This window comes from Euphorbia lathyris, chromosome 1 (genome assembly GCF_963576675.1).
Source record: "Euphorbia lathyris chromosome 1, ddEupLath1.1, whole genome shotgun sequence".
In the NCBI taxonomy this organism is placed as follows: Eukaryota; Viridiplantae; Streptophyta; class Magnoliopsida; order Malpighiales; family Euphorbiaceae; genus Euphorbia; species Euphorbia lathyris.
This window is the reverse complement of record NC_088910.1, coordinates 5,366,760-5,374,801: the sequence shown is the minus strand read 5'-3', so window position 1 is coordinate 5,374,801 and position 8,042 is coordinate 5,366,760. Positions and strand designations below refer to the sequence as shown.

The 8,042-nt window shown below is 35.6% G+C and overlaps 1 non-coding gene across 1 annotated transcript; it reads right to left on the bottom strand.

Annotated features, from left to right (window-relative positions):
- Positions 1–7,646: 7,646 nt before the first annotated feature.
- LOC136215910 (small nucleolar RNA R71) lies at positions 7,647–7,753 on the bottom strand. The gene has a single exon (XR_010682913.1). It is a non-coding gene; the product is annotated as a small nucleolar RNA R71 (small nucleolar RNA).
- Positions 7,754–8,042: the final 289 nt, after the last annotated feature.

Here is an 8,042-nt window from a genome sequence, read left to right as displayed (position 1 = left end):
GTGATTAATTAGTAGACATTTTGTGGATAAATGGGTATTATTTTGATATTTAAACTACATTATGTATGTATATATATAGTTTTGGGCTATTTGGGTTATAATAGTTATTATTAGATAAAACTATTTTGGGGACAAATAATATTTTCTTATTTAGGGGTTTTATTTATTATTTTCACATATTTAAAGTAAAAATGTATTATATTTAGTATTTTCATTATTATTCCTTATATATGTATTATATAGTATCTTTTCACTTATCCTTATTTCATGTTCCTTTTTTTTTGCTAAAATGTATATATATACCTATATTATTTTCTTTATTCTTTGGACATTTATGGGTCCATATTTCAAATGGGCTTTATTTGGGAGTGAATTTTGATTTAATATGCTTATTGTTGTAATTATGACAAGTAAAGAGTCCATTGAGTAAAAAGGGGAAAATAAATCACAAAAAGAGTTTTCAATTTAATTATTTAAACTAATGGATTTTTAGAGGTTCCTAATGTAAATAAATAGTGTTTTCTTGACATTTCAAATCGTTTCTTAAAACACCACGTTTTAAAACCTTAGTCCGTTCCAACGACGGATTAAGCGAACCTTGTAATTAAAATCGTTTTCATTGTGAATAATAGAGTTTTTGAATCGTTTTCTTAAATGATTTATGCAAAATAAATGAACTTGTATGCTTAACCACGTTTTCTTATTGAAAAGTTTTTACCTTAACGTTTTCAAACACTCGAGTCATTCCAACAGCGATTCAGGTGAACTTCATCAAACAGGGTTTTAAAACGCACCTAAATCGTTCCAACGGCGATTAAGGTACGAACCATGTAAATGAACTAGTTTTTGGGGAAATAAGTTAGTATAGAATTAACATGCAACACGACATGTAAATCACATCGTAAATAAATCAATTCTTTCTTCTCCCCCTCTCTCTTGTATACTTTAAATTTATGCAAAATGGGTGATTCTTTACCAAATTGGCTTTCAATAATATATGCTCAAAACGGTTTTCAAAACGAGAAAGAAAAGGTTTCAAATGAATTTTAAACTTAAAGAAATATGCGATTAGTCCGTTATCGCCTAACATGCTGAGTAGGAGGCCGGTGGTTCATAACCGGGCGGTGTCGGGGTGCCTAGTAGCCTTTCTCCAGAAAGGAGCTAGCCTTCTCGGCTCATACCTAAATTTCCCGAACCCTCACCGGTCTCCCGCAAGGGATCGGTGTTCATTTTCCCATTCGTGGGTGGCGACTCTTCCATACTCTGAGCTCCGGTCCTGCCGAGTAGCTTGATTCCACGATTGGTTGCTTTCGGCGCCAATCACCGCTTACGTCGCCATGAGGTGTCCACCCCCCGATCCGCCCGGGAGATTAGGCCGCGGCACCTCGTCTAACAAACGTTTGTTCTTTTCTCCTTTAAATAAACGTAGTGCGGGGAAAGGAAGATATACCTTTTTGTGAACTAAAAATAGATGTTTTGGTAGAGAGAAGAGCTCTCGAGGAAGATGATAACTCCACTGATGGATTTCTGTAGATGGAAGGCAGACTATTCACTCCGTAGTATGAGTGAGTAGTCCTTTTGAACTGGTTCGACCAGTTAGGGCTGGTTATGTAAGCTCTCTATTTTCTATTTATGAATGAATGTTGATAATTTATGATGTGTTTGATGAAGCTTCTTATTCCATTGCTTATGCATGTATGCTAGTGTTAGATGAATGATAGGGAACTGCTTTCATCTTCACGAAACTTTTTATCAAACATCCAACCCTGAAGTAGGAATGTTAGGAGGTTGTATCAAGGGTTTTCTTTATTGAAATGATGTTTCGATCGTAATGCAAGAAAGAACCAACCTTAGGGACTCTTATGATTATAGTAATTCTGAGAATCTTAAGAACACACGAGAGTTGACTTAAGTGAGCATTAAAGCAGAAACCTTGACTTTACTTTACTTCATTCATGAATAAATAGGATGTTTAGGGACTTAAAGTAACCTGTCTGTTGTCCCTAACCTGTTCTACCTTTTATCCATTATCAAGTAATCGTTTTTATAAGTTAAATCATTGACTTAGTTACCTATTCACAATATCTCCTAATCTAAAGAATTCACACACCACGAACACCTTGTTCTGCAAAGTTTTTCTAGTAAAATTTGGTCCTCAATCCCTGTGGAGACGATACTCTATTTATCACTTTAATATTGTATCTAGTGCATTTGCTAGATTCTGTTTAGTGGACAACACTTGGGATGAGTTGGAAAAACAGTTTCTAACAAAATTCTTTACACCCAAACAACTCATGAAATTTAGAAATGAAGTCACCGAATCCTAGCAAAAGCAAGATGAATCTCTATCGGAACCATATGATAGATTTAAGGAGTTACTGAGGCGTGAACCTAACCACCAAATTCTGTTATGGCTACAAGTCCAAACATTGTATAATGGTCTCACTAATTCATTCAAGAGTGTTTTCGAATTTGTGGCTAATGGCGAGCCTGATTCCATGTCTACCACTAACATGTACGCATTAACCGAGAAAATGCTATATCAAACTTACAAATAGTATTTAGAGAGTTCATCTGTGTCTCAACTAGCCATTCAAATGACAAAACTAATTAAGCAAGGTAGGAGCACAAACTATTCTTACAAGTCTATCAATCCAAGTTTTAGTATGTACTTTCTATGGTTATAATCACAAGACTGTTGATTGTGCATCTAATGAATCTGACCCAGAATATGTTGACTATATCAATAATCAAAGGCCACAATAGCACAAACCATACTCAAACACATACAACACAGAATGGACTAAGCATCCTAACTTTTCATGGCTGCCAAATCCAAAGCAGCCAACCACTGTTCAATCTCAACTAATGTACCAAAGCCCTCAACAATACAATCAAGCTAGAAATCCACCACCACCACAATGTGTGCAGCAAGAAAAGAAACCCTCGATGGAGGAATTCAGGGATAATCCATGCAACTAACCCAAACGTCCATAAAAGGGCTAGAGACACAAATGCACCAGCTTCCCAACATGGTCTCTACCGGAAGTAAATGAACTTTACCAACCAAGACTGTACTCGCCATCCTTTTATGGAATGGAATGATGTGTTTGATGAAGCTTCTTATTCCATTGCTTATGCATGTATGCTAGTGTTAGATGAATGATAAGGAACTGCTTTCATCTTCACGAAACTTTTTATCAAACATCCAACCCTGAAGTAGGAATGTTAGGAGGTTGTATCAAGGGTTTTCTTTATTGAAATGATGTTTCGATCGTATTGCAAGAAAGAACCAACCTTAGGGACGCTTATGGTTACACTAATTCTTAGAATCTTAAGAACACACGAGAGTTGACTTAAGTGAGCATTAATGCAGAAACCTTGACTTCACTTTACTTCATCCATGAATAAATAGGATGTTTAGGGACTTAAAGTAACATGTCCGTTGTGCCTAACCTGTTCTACCTTTTATCCATTATCAAGTAATCGTTTTTATAAGTTAAATCATTGACTTAGTTACCTATTCACAATATCTCCTAATCTAAAGAATTCACACACCACGAACACCCTGTTCTGCAAAGTTTTTCTAGTAAAATTTGGTCCTCAATCCCTGTGGAGACGATACTCTATTTATCACTTTATTACTTGTATCTAGTGCATTTGCTAGAGTCTGTTTAGAGGACAACACTTGGGATGAGTTGGAAAACAGTTTCTAAAAAAATTCTTTACACCCAAACAACTCATGAAATTTAGAAATGAAGTCACCGAATCCTAGCAAAAGCAAGATGAATCTCTATCGGAACCATATGATACATTTAAGGAGTTACCGAGGCATGAACCTAACCACCAAATTCTGTTATGGCTACAAGTCCAAACATTGTATAATGGTCTCACTAATTCATTCAAGAGTGTTTTCGAATTTGTGGCTAATGGCGAGCCTGATTCCATGTCTACCACTAACATGTACGCATTAACCGAGAAAATGGTATATCAAACTTACAAATAGTATTTAGAGAGTTCATCTGTGTCTCAACTAACCATTCAAATGACAAAACTAATTAAGCAAGGTAGGAGCACAAACTATTCTTACAAGTCTATCAATCCAAGTTTTAGTATGTACTTTCTATGGTTATAATCACAAGAATGTTGATTGTGCATCTAATGAATCTGACCCAGAATATGTTGACTATATCAATAATCAAAGGCCACAATAGCACAAACCATACTCAAACACATACAACACAGAATGGACTAAGCATCCTAACTTTTCATGGCTGCCAAATCCAAATCAGCCAACCACTGTTCAATCTCAACTAATGTACCAAAGCCCTCAACAATACAATCAAGCTAGAAATCCACCACCACCACAATGTGTGCAGCAAGAAAAGAAACCCTCGATGGAGGAATTCAGGGATAATTCATGCAACTAACCCAAACGTCCATAAAAGGGCTAGAGACACAAATGCACTAGCTTCCCAACATGGTCTCTACCGGAAGTAAATGAACTTTACCAACCAAGACTGTACTCGCCATCCTTTTATGGAATGGAAAAACTGTATCAACTGGGTATAGAATGAGTGAAAAGGGAGAGTCATGAAAAACATCCAAAATAAGCACAAATGAGGAAGCCACTACTCTAGAAGAGAATAAACTGACACTTTTTACCGACATCATCATCAGTTTTACCACCTGCTGTGTAAAAACAAATGTCATGTCCTAAACCGAGGTTGAAGAACTCTCAACTAAAAATATTCTAACACCTGTTACCCATGTACCAATTTATAAACATGTGCCACCATATCCATGTAGACTAAAAGGGAAATAGATGGATGTACACTATAACAAATTCTTAAATGGTAATAATAAGATATCATTCCCACAGAGAACGCTGATTAAAACGTAGTTAAATTCAAAATCTTTATAAGGAAAGTTTGTTGAACACTTAGGCAAATTGATATCATCAGTAGAGTACCAATTTGGTTAAGGTAGCGATCTAACCCGACCGTATGAGGATTGACTGCAGTTCAAAGCCCTAAAATTAGAGGAATCGACGTTTATTTCATTGTTTTAATTTATGCAAAGTTTAATGTTGTTTTCTTTGCTTAATGCAAACGAATATATTTATTCACTTTTCTAAAGGACTAAACGTTTCTGTTTTGTAAATTTATCCCTGTGGAGACGATACTCTATTTATCACTTTATTACTTGTATCTAGTGCATTTGCTAGAGTCTGTTTAGAGGACAACACTTGGGATGAGTTGGAAAACAGTTTCTAACAAAATTCTTTACACCCAAACAACTCATGAAATTTAGAAATGAAGTCACCGAATCCTAGCAAAAGCAAGATGAATCTCTATCGGAACCATATGATACATTTAAGGAGTTACCGAGGCATGAACCTAACCACCAAATTCTGTTATGGCTACAAGTCCAAACATTGTATAATGGTCTCACTAATTCATTCAAGAGTGTTTTCGAATTTGTGGCTAATGGCGAGCCTGATTCCATGTCTACCACTAACATGTACGCATTAACCGAGAAAATGGTATATCAAACTTACAAATAGTATTTAGAGAGTTCATCTGTGTCTCAACTAACCATTCAAATGACAAAACTAATTAAGCAAGGTAGGAGCACAAACTATTCTTACAAGTCTATCAATCCAAGTTTTAGTATGTACTTTCTATGGTTATAATCACAAGACTGTTGATTGTGCATCTAATGAATCTGACCCAGAATATGTTGACTATATCAATAATTAAAGGCCACAATAGCACAAACCATACTCAAACACATACAACACAGAATGGACTAAGCATCCTAACTTTTCATGGCTGCCAAATCCAAATCAGCCAACCACTGTTCAATCTCAACTAATGTACCAAAGCCCTCAACAATACAATCAAGCTAGAAATCCACCACCACCACAATGTGTGCAGCAAGAAAAGAAACCCTCGATGGAGGAATTCAGGGATAATTCATGCAACTAACCCAAACGTCCATAAAAGGGCTAGAGACACAAATGCACTAGCTTCCCAACATGGTCTCTACCGGAAGTAAATGAACTTTACCAACCAAGACTGTACTCGCCATCCTTTTATGGAATGGAAAAACTGTATCAACTGGGTATAGAATGAGTGAAAAGGGAGAGTCATGAAAAACATCCAAAATAAGCACAAATGAGGAAGCCACTACTCTAGAAGAGAATAAACTGACACTTTTTACCGACATCATCATCAGTTTTACCACCTGCTGTGTAAAAACAAATGTCATGTCCTAAACCGAGGTTGAAGAACTCTCAACTAAAAATATTCTAACACCTGTTACCCATGTACCAATTTATAAACATGTGCCACCATATCCATGTAGACTAAAAGGGAAATAGATGGATGTACACTATAACAAATTCTTAAATGGTAATAATAAGATATCATTCCCACAGAGAACGCTGATTAAAACGTAGTTAAATTCAAAATCTTTATAAGGAAAGTTTGTTGAACACTTAGGCAAATTGATATCATCAGTAGAGTATCAATTTGGTTAAGGTAGCGATCTAACCCGACCGTATGAGGATTGACTGCAGTTCAAAGCCCTAAAATTAGAGGAATCGACGTTTATTTCATTGTTTTAATTTATGCAAAGTTTAATGTTGTTTTCTTTGCTTAATGCAAACGAATATATTTATTCACTTTTCTAAAGGACTAAACGTTTCTGTTTTGTAAATTTATCCCTAAATCAGAAGTATTTTCTAACATTTGTTATACTCTATTCTAATTCTTATTTTAGCAATTTCAAAACCAAATCCGATTTAACGATTTTCCATATTATAAACCTTAAAAGTAAATTTAACCAATTCAAAATAAGTTTTTGTTAAAAAACGTTCCCTGTGGGATCGATATCTTTTATTACTACAAGCGTATACCGTGCACTTGCGGAAATCACTCAACAAGTTTTTGGCGTCGTTGCCGGGGAACGCCAAAAATTTTGACAAAAATTTAGATTTTTCATGTTTTATTTCGAATCTAGGTTTATTTATACTTATTCAAAATTTTATATTTTACTTATTTCAAATTACTAACATATTTATTTTTCAAATTCTGTTTTGAAGGTAGTTTCGGTTCGTGCGAAATTTCAAGTTCATGCGCAGTTCTCGAAGTTCAGGCATTCCACCAAAACCGCTAGACCCAGAAATTGAAAAAACGGTTAAAAAGAACAAGAAAGACAAGAAAAACAAAAACAAGACTCCAATAAAAACTAGAGTTACTGAGCTAGAAATTATGGCCACACTTATGGATTATGCTAGGGCAGGAGTGGTCGGTGTAACGAACAGCATAGTTAGACCCCAAATAAATGCAAACCAATTTGAAATTAAGCCAGCATTGCTTAATATGTTGCAAAATAACGTAACATTTTACGGGTTACCTAACGAAAATCCTAACACCCATTTGACAAATTTCTTAGAAATTTGTGACACTTTTAAAATACCAAATGTGACTGTGGAAGCAATCAGCCTTCACCTTTTTCCTTTTACTTTGAAGGATCGAGCCAAAGAATGGTTAACTTCTATGCCAGTCGCAACATTTGAAACTTGGGAGCAATAAGCCCAAGCATTTTTATCAAAAAAATTTCCTTTAGCAAAAACCGCAAGAATCATAAAAGAGTTAACATCTTTTTCTCAAAATGATAATGAAACTCTTTATGAGGCTTGGGAACGTTTTAAAGAACTTCAACGTTTATGCCCACACCACCAACTGCCCACTGAACTTTTAATGCAATCATTTTATAATGGATTGAATCCTACAACTAGAGGTTCATTAGATGCTATGTCTGGAGGGTTATTCATGAAGAAAACGTCGGCCCAAGCAAGAGAACTTTTGGGGGAAATGGCAATCAACAGTAGTATGTGGCCCGCGGAACGTGGACACGTACCAGTGGCGAAACCATCATCCTCAACTACGTCATCAGTTAAAGGTATAGTGAATCTTGATCCAGTTGCGATGTTGCAAGCCCAATTTTCTGCCTTATCACACAAAATTGAATGG